This window comes from Protopterus annectens, chromosome 4.part0 (genome assembly GCF_019279795.1).
Source record: "Protopterus annectens isolate FY-2018-M chromosome 4.part0, PAN1.0, whole genome shotgun sequence".
Taxonomy (NCBI): Eukaryota; Metazoa; Chordata; order Ceratodontiformes; family Protopteridae; genus Protopterus; species Protopterus annectens.
Genome location: NC_056733.1, coordinates 1425461537 through 1425474997, shown reverse-complemented (window position 1 = coordinate 1425474997; position 13461 = coordinate 1425461537).

The window sequence follows — 13461 nt, the reverse complement described above, 5'->3', positions numbered from 1 at the left end:
CACCAGTATGCCAACATGTGCAGATGATACACTATGGTACTTACCATGGGTGTAGACAACAGGACATGACAATCACACACTTACTGCATCAGGCATGCTGTGATATACCCACAATTAATTCAGCACACAGTACTGTTAACAACATGATACTATTACTACACATCTATGTGGTCACCCTGTGCATCAGCAACATGTTAACCTGTACCTGCACAGTTGTTACAGATTGCAGGAGGTGGCACAGTTTCATCATATGCACAGGGTGTGAACTTGGTATGCCTGAGTCAGCCACCGATACCACCAATTGACATGTATGTGTATGTGTGTTGGTGAGGGACAGCAGTAGAAGGTGGGGCAATGTTGATGCAGTGTGTGCGTGTATGCGGTAGCCCTAGGTGTTGTCAATTCGCATGTGTGTATGGATGCACACAGTTCCACCTCATGGCTGCCATATACTGGTGTTTGTGGACAGCCACAGACTGTACCTGCCAGGTCATACAGATCAGTGTCTCTGGCCATGGACACGGTACCTGTGCCTTGCAGGGGTGCTACGGACCGTATCCAGTACCAACCCAGACTGGGTACTGTCATCAGAAGCAGGTGTTCATTGACTGGACACAGATCCCTGTCGGGCCTGGCCAGAGCCACGTGCACGTGGTCTCTTGGGGAGGTCTGATGACAGCACAGACCCAGCATTGCTGGGGCTGCTGCTGGCACTACGGGGGCGGCCGGGGCCCTGTTGTCGTCCACGACGACTGCCAGCTGCTGCTGTTGCTGGCATACGGCCACGTCGATGCCTCAACCGCCCACCATCGCCCTGGCTCATGGACATGTAGTTGTGGAACCGGTCTAATATGTCCCCACAACGTCTGTCTATGACATCGGTGAAATCACGGATGGCAGCCGCAATGTCACGCATACTGTCAGTCATGGCTGTGCGACATGCTATCAGCTCCCTCAGACCCTGTCTGGTGTACCGTTCCATACGTGACTGTGCCTGCATGACAGCCCGAAACATAGCTGAGGTTGTAAGACCTCTGTGGGCACGTCTGACAGGGGCAGTATGCCCACGGATGCTCCCACGAGAACCCCTAGACATCTGTCTGTGTGGTACCATCTCTGGGCCATGGCCATGGCTGCTGTGTGAGGAGGCATGTGCCACAGATACCACATTACCCTGGTCAATGCCCACTGTATGCTGTCCATCACCTAGGGACATTGGTGACAAAGGGTGTATTGGCAGGATAACTGTGCGCATTGATGGGGTCGACAGCTGTGTACTGTCAATCGGCTGACCAATGGCGGACCCTGGCATACTTTCCTGTGCCATTACACAGATGTCATCATTATCAGTACCCATGGCACCTGACTCAGGTTCCCTGCTACATGACACCAGAGCAGCAACAGAACCTGTGGGAGGGAAACAGGAAACACAGTTTACAATGTCTACACATTACCAGTGATGCACACATGCACACATGCACAGGTGCACACATGCACACATGCACACATGCACAGGTACACATGCACACATGCACACATGCACAGGTGCACACATGCACACATGCACAGGTGCACACATGCACACATGCACAGGTGCACACATGCACACATGCACACATGCACACGTGCACACATGCACATGCACACATGCACACATGCACACATGCACACATGTGCACATGCACACATGCACACATGCACACATGCACACATGCACACATGCACAGGTGCACACATGCACACATGCACACATGCACACAGTTTCACACAATTGTACAGCACTCAGTATGCGTGATATCAACACACAGACACAGACACACCTACATGCATACAAAGAGCACTACTAAGTGAGCCAAATAGTACTATCAACACTATTACAGGAATTGTTAATACACACTCACCAGCATGGATAGGCTGCATTGCTGTTATACCAGAGGGTCCTGCAGACGTGAAGAAACTAATGTTAGTGGGCACAACTGTGCCATTGTTACTGAGTATGATACAGGTCAGTAGTACAACAGTCGCCTTTCACAGGTCAGCTGCTAATATTGAGGATATCACACTTGCACATTAAATACTATGGTGACAGCTACAAACCAAGGACACACCTCACACATGCATTAACTACCAGTGTACACAACAGTCAACTATACATATGGCATATTACCTGCACGTTCACTGTCTTGCTGCTGCGTGGCTCCAGCCTCCATCATAATGCATGTCTGCTGCTGTTGTTGTTGCTGGCGGACTGGAGCCACTACACTCATGAGTAGTCCCTCCAGTCTGGTGAGTGGGGGATGTGTAGCCACCCCACCACCTGTGGCAACCTGTTGCCTGTGGATATCCGACACGCTGACGGACATGTCTGATTAAATCACTGCAGTGATGTCGTACCTGCTCATATGTCCTATTATGCGTGCCTATGTCATTTACCTGACGGACAAGGTCTTGCCACAGTGCAGCCCTCTCCTGCTGATTCTGGCTGGTGCGGGAAAAGAGTATTGCATAATCCCGCACCAGGCTCTGGTGTATCTCCTCATCCTCAGCTGTGGAGTAGGTGGGATTCCGGGTGGGCCATGTACCTGAGAAAGAAAATAACCTGGTATCAGTAATATATGTCAGCAGAATTTGGCACACATACTACACATGCTACTCGACTGTTATGATACAACATATCTCACATATGTAGCATCTGTCTGTCTATTGGTGGATACACATGTAGATGACCAGGTATCAGTGCTCAGCCAGCAACTGTGCAACAGTACCTGGCACACTCCATACGACATACTACCAAACCCCAGCAGTCAGAACACTGATTCAGGTCAAGAGCACCTCCTCACTCTGGGGGTTTGTATCTAGGTACTGTATGGCCTACATCATCAACTACTGTGAGCTGACCACACACTGATTGCCCTGGATATACATATCCCACCTCCACCACCAGCACAAACGACTATAGTGCATAACATTACAGATACAAACTTTACACTTTGTAACAGTGACATGGTATCCTTTCAGCCCACTGGGCCAGTGGCAGATACAACCCACAATGCTGACCCCTACACAATTGCTTTCTACAGACATCTCCGAGAATGCATGGATCATGCAATCCCATACATGACCAAGACACTCTCCACAAAGGGACAGCATCCTGTCTGGTGGACCCCAGCCATAGACAGATTGTATTACAGAAGATGGAAGCTACTGCAAGACAGAGCATAATTCCATAAAGGGAGGGCATGTCTGAGCAGCACTAGTAAGGATCTATTTTCCATCATACAAAATCCATGGGCAACTTTGAGAGGGAAATCAAGAGGGACACTACAGATAACCAGAAGGCCTTCTTCAGTTATGTTAGCAACCTGGTCAGGATCCATCCTCTATGCCCATAGTTAGTACACAACAACAAATATTTCACTGACACCACAGATATCGACAACATTGTGGCAGACAGATTCAGTGCAGGTGTCACCCCGCCCTCTCCCCCAAAATAAGGCATAGTTATCCCAGCTGACTGTAACCTCCCTGTCATCACAGATGTCCAGGTGAGAGCCACCCTCAGGACAGCAGAATACACAACATGAATGGGACCTGATGGTATCCCCAGTTGCATGCTACATAAACTCTGACAGGAGCTAAACACACATATAGAAGTGCTATGTAACACTAGCCTGACTACAGGATATGTACCTGTACACTGGTGCACAGCAGCAGTGGTTCCACTCCACGAAGGAGGCACCTCAACATACCAATACAATACAACACAATACATTACATTACAATACAATACTATACAATATGCTATTGCCCTGGGACTACAGCAGCGTACTGTTCTGCTACCCTGACCATTGTGACACATGTGGTGTGATGGTACCTGCTGCTGTCACACAGTTACACAGGGTGACTCATATGGCATATTACCTATCTGACTAACATTCAGCAGGGGTATGTGTGACATGTACTCATGGGGAGTCTTGCTTCTTAACACTGTGTGGTTTATTGCAGGGTATGTCTTATCTGTGGGTAGGAACTCTTACCTCCACATGTGCACTCTACTGCAGTGGCACGGACGACACACAGCAGACATTTAGGTTGTGGATGGTGTGAGGTGTTACTATGGTTGTTGGACATCTGTCATGGGTGTGACTTACATATGTAAATCCGGGAGTGGTAACCTCTATGTGGGTAGCATATGTGTACTCTGTGGTGTTGTCAGTCACTGTGCATTGGTAATGTGTTTGAGTGCATTGTCACAGTGTTGTACATGTCACTGTGTCCTTCTCCATATCTGTAGCTGTCATGTGAGGTCCATACCATGGCATCCATTATGTGGTGTGGAGGGGTACACCGACCTACATGTCCATTGCTGACGCACTATGTCCGCTGACACATACCATGTGCAGGTATTCCAGGATAGTGTGCCACTGTGAATATCATTGGGGCCACTATTGTACACATTTATGACCCTGTTCACCCCTGACACATGCAGTGGTGGGCAGCCAATCACATATCTGGTGGTTACTGGTGTAGGTGATCTGGAATGTGGTATGGTACTCCGGTTTTGACACTGGTGTTCACTCCATGCCTTTGCCACCAGGCACCTGTTGCAATACATCTGTACACATGTGCCTCACTCAGAATTTATATACATCTCTCTCTCTCTCTCTATATATATATATATATATATATATATATATATGTATATAGATATATCTATATGTATATATATATATATATATATATATATATATATATATATATATATATATATATGTCTGCATACATATACACATATATATATATATTGATGTACATATATTGCTATAGATGTGGGGGGGGCACAGAGGGGTGTGAGTGACAGAGGGGGTGGGACAGGCTGTGTTGCAGGTCGTCATATACAGTCATACCTGTAGGTAGTCAGATCCGTCTGTCTATGTATATGTATCTACATATATCTATATCTGTATGTGTGCATTACATAGATATGTTTGTACAATATTCTATCTACATCTGTCTATGTATTCCTACATCTCTCTCTCTATGTATGTATACATATATGCATATTTTATATATATATATATATATATATATATATATATATATACACATACATATGTTGACATACATACGTATCCATATGTTAGACAGGTATATCAACATATTTGTCTACCATACTGTATACACACACTAACATACTGCTAAACATACATAACTGTGAAACCTACTTTGTACATGGCACTACAACCTACAATCAACCAACATTGATATGTGCACATAGATGCTCTCACATACAAATGTATGTACAGCCTTCACTGATAGTTGCTGTATGTCCCCTGCCCTTTACACATCTTCATATACATATGGATACAGACCAATGACACATATGGAGGGTTCACAGTATGTAGACCTTTATAGTATTACTTTACATTACCTGTGTTTGTCACAGCTGCTTGTGTTGCCGTCTAGTTCTCTGTCCTGCTGCTCCACTTCCCAGTTGTCAGCTTTCAGGTAGCTGTTGCTGAACAATTTGTTTGTGTCTGCTTAATCGCAGTTTTCTCTGTCTCTGTCTCTCTCTCTGTCTGTCTCTCACGTCCTTCTCAGGGTGCAATGAAAGTATTGCATGTGTGGACTGGGAGTACAGCATACTTTTGTAGGTATCTGCATATGCCCATGTGATGGCCTTTGCACCAATTGTTAGCCAGCATTTGCTAATTGCATGCAGCCAGTTGTGTACTGATTGCAGTTCTCACTGTGATTTCAGAACAGTGCTATAAAAAGGTATGTGAGATAAGCGTAGCCCTTTCAGATTTTAAGGCCAGGGACCATGCTGTTATGCTGTGGACAATGTTCTGTGAGTGTAAAGGTTGGTATCTCTCTCATATTTCCAGGTGTGTTGTAGATTAACATTCCTCCATTCATTTCTCCAGTTCCCTGTACTAACTGTGTATGTACACTGACACCTACAACTACTACTACTGTTAATGTGTGTGTGTGTGTGTGCTTTCCTTTCACTTTTGCTTGCACTTTGTTGCTAAGGCTTCAATAGTTGCCCTTTACAGTCACTACTTGTATGCCTGCTAGGTGTCTTGACTGTAGCGTGCTGCTGTAGCTTTCCTATTTTCCATGTACATTCACACCTTGGAATGCTTGCTATATCTGCTAGGGTGTTACAGCATGCAGTGTGGTCTGGCCATGGTGTGGGCCTTGACATCTATTAGGGTATTTGAGTATGCTGCTGAGCAGGTCCCAGAGACTTTCAGGTTCATCTGTTATGTGCTTCATGGAACGGTACATATCAGTGGGGTACACCCATTAAAATGTCTGGTATGCTGCAGTTGTGACTGTGGGTTAGCATGAGCATATGTATTACTACACTTTTTCTGCCATGCAAGTGATGAATACTTTCAGGACTCCATAGTTACCATTGCATGTGTTACACCTTTCTGCCTACTGTTTGTACATTTCACATGGGGTCTGTGGGGCATCCCTGTAAGTCATTCACTGTTGCTATGTCTAGGCTCTTAACTATTCAAATATGGTGGTGTCAGACCCGTCATGTGTACAGATATTTGCAGGTTGTCCACATTTCTGCCTCATATTTTGGTCAATATCTCATGCACACCTTTTTCTGGCAAGTCACTCTGGGCTCAAGTCAGAATATGGTGACAAACATTCAAGTTTCAGACTGCATACCCTTCCAAACATCCCACAAAGTGCAGACCCTGTTACTCTCTGAACTGTCTGCGTTTGTTGTAACATTATTTGTAATGTGTCCCTGGTTTTGGTCCTTTGCTCCACATATTTTATTACTTGGTCCTGATGTGTTCCTGTAAGAGGTTGTGGGGTATGGGCAGTGCTTATCCTGCTGTGAGTATGTGTGTGGCTTGCAAGGTGCTATAGTGACATTATTACCTACTAGCTTCCAACTAGCATGGCTGTTTCTGTTCACACACTACTATTATGGAAATCCACTAGTTTTGATAGTAATTCTAAATGGCATGCTTTGTGTACTACACATCTATATTCCATTTACATTCATTCCTACTATTACATGATATATTTATTTTAGCACAATGTTCTTGTATAAGAGTCATGGCTTAGTGGTAAGTCATGCAGACTACTGGGTTCGGGACTCACAGTGGGATTTTATTTTGCTTTTGAACTGAGTAAAGGACCTGTCAATCAAAGTGACTAAGGCACTTTTAAGCAGTTGTAACCGGGTTAGAGCTGGTTTGCGCGGAGCTCACGCATGCGCACTGGCGGTTAGCTCAGCGCACACAAGCGCACACCCGATTACAACCGCTTAAACGTGCTTACTCTTGCGCACACCCGCGCTATTTTCTTTGAAAGAAAAGAAAATGGGGAGACAGGAAAGTGGTGAAAAAGGGGTCACAAAGAGGGTAAGACAGTAGGGAAACAAGCTTGGGATGTGCAGGAGGGATGTAGGTAAGGCCCATAGCTGCCCATTTCTTCATCAGCAACAGCTGTGCATATGTATGTAATTTGATGTGACATTTGAAACCTTCCACCCCTGAGAGAGGTGTCAGGACAACAATAATACTTGTACAGCCAATTGTAATTGATAGGTTCCATGTCCAGTAGACATGTGTGCGGAATGGGCAGCTATGTATGGGGCATAATTTTTTTGTGGGTACAGAGTGCCCTTTTTTTTTGTTTTCAGGTGAGAGTGGTATGTCAGGTGAAGGAAGTCGGTACAGCTAGGGAGGTAGGTTGGGTAGGTAAACAGACAAGACAAACAAGATGCATACAGGGGCGGTGTATGACACGTGTGGGGGGGTTATGCAATTGACGGGGACGGAGGTATGGATATCCAGAGCCCATGAGCCCACAGATGGCAACAGTGGAACTGATATCCCCACCCATAGGCAGTTGCCACTGTTCCTTCACTGCCCAGGACGGGGCTGTGCTGGGGGCTGTGTAGGCGGGGCAACAGGCATGCCAGTTAGTTGCGCCACCCGTGCCTCGAGCTGGCGTAGGGGCTCGAGAACAGAGTCCCGAATCTCCCTACGCACCACAGTCCGGACGCTACGGAGGGTGAGTGGTGGTTCTCCTCCGGCCACACTTGCAGAGGGGGGGCGAGCCCCATCCCCTGCAGCGCTTCCACCCGCAGGTGGCACAGGGCCACTGGAGGAGGGTCCGGACTCGGCACTAATGCCAGGTGCACTTGCCAGCTGAGGTGGGAGAGGTGGGTCCGCTGGAACCCGCCTTCCCTGTCGTACTATGTTTTGCATTATGTCATGACAGTTTGGGTTAGTGACATATAATACCATTCACAATTAGTTGTAACAGCATGCATTAGTATTCCCATTAACCAAACACCCAGATATTCACACCATTGAACAGCGTGCATAACACATGCATAATTTGAACAGAAATACACAGTCCAACAACATGCAGGGTTAATTGATGGCAACAGGCCATCAGGTGTGGATGTATGAACAGGGCAGATGCATCAACAGACATGCAAATATATATGACCCAACAGGATAAACGTCCAGGGGTGTTAATTGTGATTGCACATACCATTTTCACGTGGAATGGGTTATATGTGGTTATAGGGTGGGGTGAAGAAAGTAATATTAACACCTTTGAATAACAATACACATGCTGTACATTTCTAATAGCTACAGTTATATACACACTACTGTTCTAACTACAGTTTCGTATATGATAACTATTTCAACTTGGTGATAGGACTGTTACTGCAACATCAATATACATTTTATGGTTCTTCATACACATTCATATCTAGCTTTGTTCAGCTACATCATCCTGCTACATTTGCTTTATATAGCTGTAGACAAGTGTGGATGTTTGGTATATCAGATAAACATCCTATCTGCATATTGCAGACTGAGAGCAACATATCCTGATTTTGGGATACACATTCCAGATGCAGCAAGACTTTGAACAGATTTTGCTGTTTGGTTTTGAATCTCACATGCATTTCATTCTGTCTTGACTGCAGTATACTTTATTCAGGGGTTATTACTACTGTATTGCTGGATTCATGACACTTTCTCACACTCTCTCACTTGCTTTCATTTTACTATTCAGGATGGTACTTCTAGGCTTTATTGACATGTTTTACCAGTAGTTATTACAATCCTTTCCAGCAGTCTCACTTCTGTCATGTTTCAGTATTTCCACAGGGATATATTTCACACATGTGATTTCATCATCTTCTGCAGCTATACTTTTCAGCCTGCTGCAGGTTGTGTACTATTTTCTTACAGGCAGGGCATTTTTATTTCAGAATATATGTCAGACAGTTTCATGTTTAGGTTAAACTTACAGGCTGGAACACACTTTTGTAATCAAGCAATACTTGCATACACTTTCACACTGTTACTTGCAGATTTTATTCCTTACTGACTACACTGCACTCTTTTGCTGACTGTCATACTTTTATATTTCTTTACAGTTACTGGTAGTGGATTACTGACCTGCCTGGTGGCGCAACCGCACCAGCCTATCGCCATAGGCTCTGCGGTTCGCAGAACGGACACCTGCAGCTGTAATATAAATGAAGTAATATTGGAATACACATCTCCATAATATCAGCTAGTTTAATTTCTTACATACATAATTAAATGTTACTTACTCAGTAGTGGGGCATTGGGTGTTTGCCGGGCCTCCTGGATCCAAAGGTTCAGTTGGTCCTGCTTGCGTCTCTTCAGGTCCGCATGGTGGTGACGGACCTGCTCACCAGTCCTTGGAATCCCTGTGGCACTGGAGAGATCATGAGCCAACCGGTCCCATGCCTCAGTCCTGTATGCTCCCCAGAGGACCTGGCCCTGCATGAGTTGGGCCTCATAATTATGGACTAGGAGCCAGACCATGTACCTGGACTCCTCAACACCCCACCTCTGTGCTCGAAAGTGACTACCCTCTCCTACTCCTGTCATTCTGCCTGCAGGTCAGTTCTACAATCATTTATGCTATGTATTCCCGCCTATGGGGCTTATATAGTCCGTTTTTCCCACACATATCTGTGATTGGCCATTTTGGAATTGTATCAACTTCAGTAAACCTGCATTGTCATGCTCTAGTTTGTATTCATTCCTATATATTAGCTATTATTGCATTTACAGGTACTGCTGTCATGGCTTAGTGGTTCTGTACCTTGACTATGGTGTATAGTATCCTGGGTTCGAACCTGGCCACTGCTTTTTATTTTTCATGACTGTCTAGACATGCTGAGGGGTGTGTCTGTGTAAAGGCAGTTTTGATACGGCTTGCTCAACGTTGCCCATCGGTTAGCTTGTTTGCGCGGTGCACAGCTCCGCGCAAACGGGGTACGCTGCTTTAAGCCTCATTTGGCTATTGGCACGCATATTACGCTCAGCTCAGTTAGGGGCACATAGATTTAGCGTGTTAAACTACTGCTCAGCTACGGGCACTCATTTTGCACCAGTTAAACCACTGCTCATCTACGGGCACATGCACTCACTCTGTTAAACTGTAGCTCAGCTATGGGCATATCTGGCATTTTTTCTTCTTTTGTTACCTCACATGTCTTCAATATAAATGGGCTATTTCATTACATTTTACATAACTTGTGGTTTTATGTGTACATATTTGTCAGGGACTTGTTTCCTGCTTATTTTGCAAAAAAAAAAAATGGTGTTGTGGGAGCTCGAACCATGAATGCCTGTTCTTCAGCCAACATCTCTACCGCTACGCTATTGCTTCCTGGCTTATTTTGCATATTTAGTTCTTATATGCTTTCCCACTGACTGCTACGGGCACACCCGCGCAAACGAGCGCACTCACAGTTAAACATCTTTACAATTTAAAAAAAATATATAACATGTTCATTTATATATATTTTATGTTCATAGTCTGTGGGGGCATGTGTTGTGTTGTGTTTATTCACATTTCCGTGGACTCTGCTGTGGGTGTTTACTTTGGGCACTTTTACACTTCTGGGGGCGTGTCCGCTTGCAGGGCTCGGCCTACGGACACGCCCCCTACTGTCTTACACGGACCGTGTTAGACTTAGGTGTGATTCAGCATGCTCTCATGAATATGCAAAGCATGCTGACATCACTCCGTTTAACTGCAGCCTCCGTGTAAGAGTTATAACTCTTACACGGAGGCTTTGTGAATCCTGGGGATTATTTTTCTCCCTTCTTTCATTATCAGCCTAGAAATGCTTGAAAGAAGACATTGTTGGACTCCTAAAAACTCTGGTTACAAAACTTCGGAAATATTTGTACATTTCCATTGTTTTTTAATATTCACCTCCTAATTTGCTTTCATGTTCACCATATTATTTGCATGTCCATATAAAGCAACATACTTTGCTTTTTCCTATTTTCGGACACTACAAAATAAAAAAAAAAATATTCCACCACTTCTGTAGTGAACAAGGGCATATTTATTGGAAGAATAATAAGAACTTTCATTCCTAACAATTAATAGAATTTCATAATGAAGTTATAATAGGGGTAAGGAATGGAAATGCTTGCTGCTGTTTAGTATACAATGATTCTGTTTTAATTATCAACCTAAACTGCTTGGCAAAGTTGGAAGAGCCTTACCTTTATAACTTCTGCCACAATTTCACATGCAGCATTATAGAAAAGGTAGGCACAGTTGAAAAGTACCTCTGGTAACAGTAACCTGAGACACAGAAAATAAAAATAAAAATTAAAAAATAAAATAAATTAAGTGGGCTTTTTTGTCCCCTTCGTCTGCTCCTCTCTATGCACAGCATGCAGGGTACCAGCAGGAATTCTCTCTCTCTTGTTTTTTTTTTTTTGACAAAACCTGCATACCTCTCTCTGCCAGAATAAGACAATCCTATCAAATCAGGGCTGTTAGCACTGACCTTAGACTGACAAAGAGTGTAGGATATAGTATGTTCCTACTTGCAGTATCATGAGCACAGGTCACAATTCTGCTTTATGTCATTGCAATAACAGGCTGTTGATAGGATGGGTCACAAATGGCATTGGCCAAATGCGAATTGCAAAAAAATATATAATTTAAAGGGGACGGCATGCAATTTCCTTTAGTCAAAAATTCTGTATTTGCCTGGAAATATAGTACAGTTGAGAGATATAGTAAGTAATATAAAGAAAAAAAAAAAACAGTAATAATCCATTCCCTCTAGTACAGCTCTTTTGAGAGCGTACCTTTAACTCCCAGTGGATGTGGCTTGTGCCTTAATAAAAACACAAAGTTATCACCTTATAGTTCAAACAAATATTCATATCTCTAGAACTGTAAGTGTTACTAGGAAACTGTAAATGGCAAACTATTCACGATAAATTAATTTTTATGTTGGTGGCATTCATTCTATTTGATGCTTTAAACTGGATTTTTTAAGTAAAAAAAAGGAATGAATATTAATTATGATAAATAAGAATTTGAATAGCAACACTCGGATCTGCTCTGAGTTACAGCACAATGGCACTAAATACACAGAACCAACTGATATTGCCAATATCCTGGCAGATAGGTTCAGTGCTAACTTTACCCCCTCACCTCCTAAGGGGCCCATCTCTATACTGGAAGAATGCAAAGTTCCTGTAATCACAGCTGCACAGGTAAAAACCACACTCTCCAAAGCCAAGAACACAGCATCCATGGGACCTGACAACATCCCAGGCTGCGTTCTACACAAACTACAGAACGAACTGGCACCCCACCTATGTACCATGTTCAATCACAGCCTCACCTCAGGCTTTGTGCCCACTGAATGGCGCACAGCATCAGTTATCCCACTCCACAAAGGGGGAGCCACCATGGACCCCAGGAACAACCACCTCATTAGCCTGATGAGCCTGGTCTGCAAGGCTATGGAACGTATCATCATGGAACTTATAAACAATGACACTGGTAATCTCCAAACTCTGGACCCCACCCAGTTCGGGTTTGTAAAAGGCAGATCATGTCTCCTAAACCTGAGAGACTTCTTTGAAGCAGTCACCAAAGCCGTAGATGAGGGTAAGGTGGTTCACACAGCCTATCTAGATCTCGCCAAGGCTTTCAACACCATCCCCCACTCTGGAATTATAGATAAACTCACTAAATTAGGTATAAATCCCTATGTCACAAGATGGGTTGCCAACTGTCTCACTGACAGAACCCACACTGTGAAAGTAGCAGACTCCAAATCTGACTTCAGACCAGTGACAAGTGGAGTATCACAGGGTTCAGTTCTGGGGCCTCTCCTGTTTGGTATCTACTTCTCTGAACTACAGGCTAACACACAAGGTCTTTGGCTAATGAAGTTCGCAGATGACTGCAAACTAGGAACCATAATCGAAACTCCTAACGATGTGGACATCCTACAAAAGTGCCTCACTGAGACAGATGCTTGGTGTCAAAGCCATGGCCTCAAGCTCAATGCCAAAAAGTGCATTGTCATCTCTTTTGGTAAAAACTCTGTACCCATGAACTACCACATAGGTGGTAGTCTACTTAACA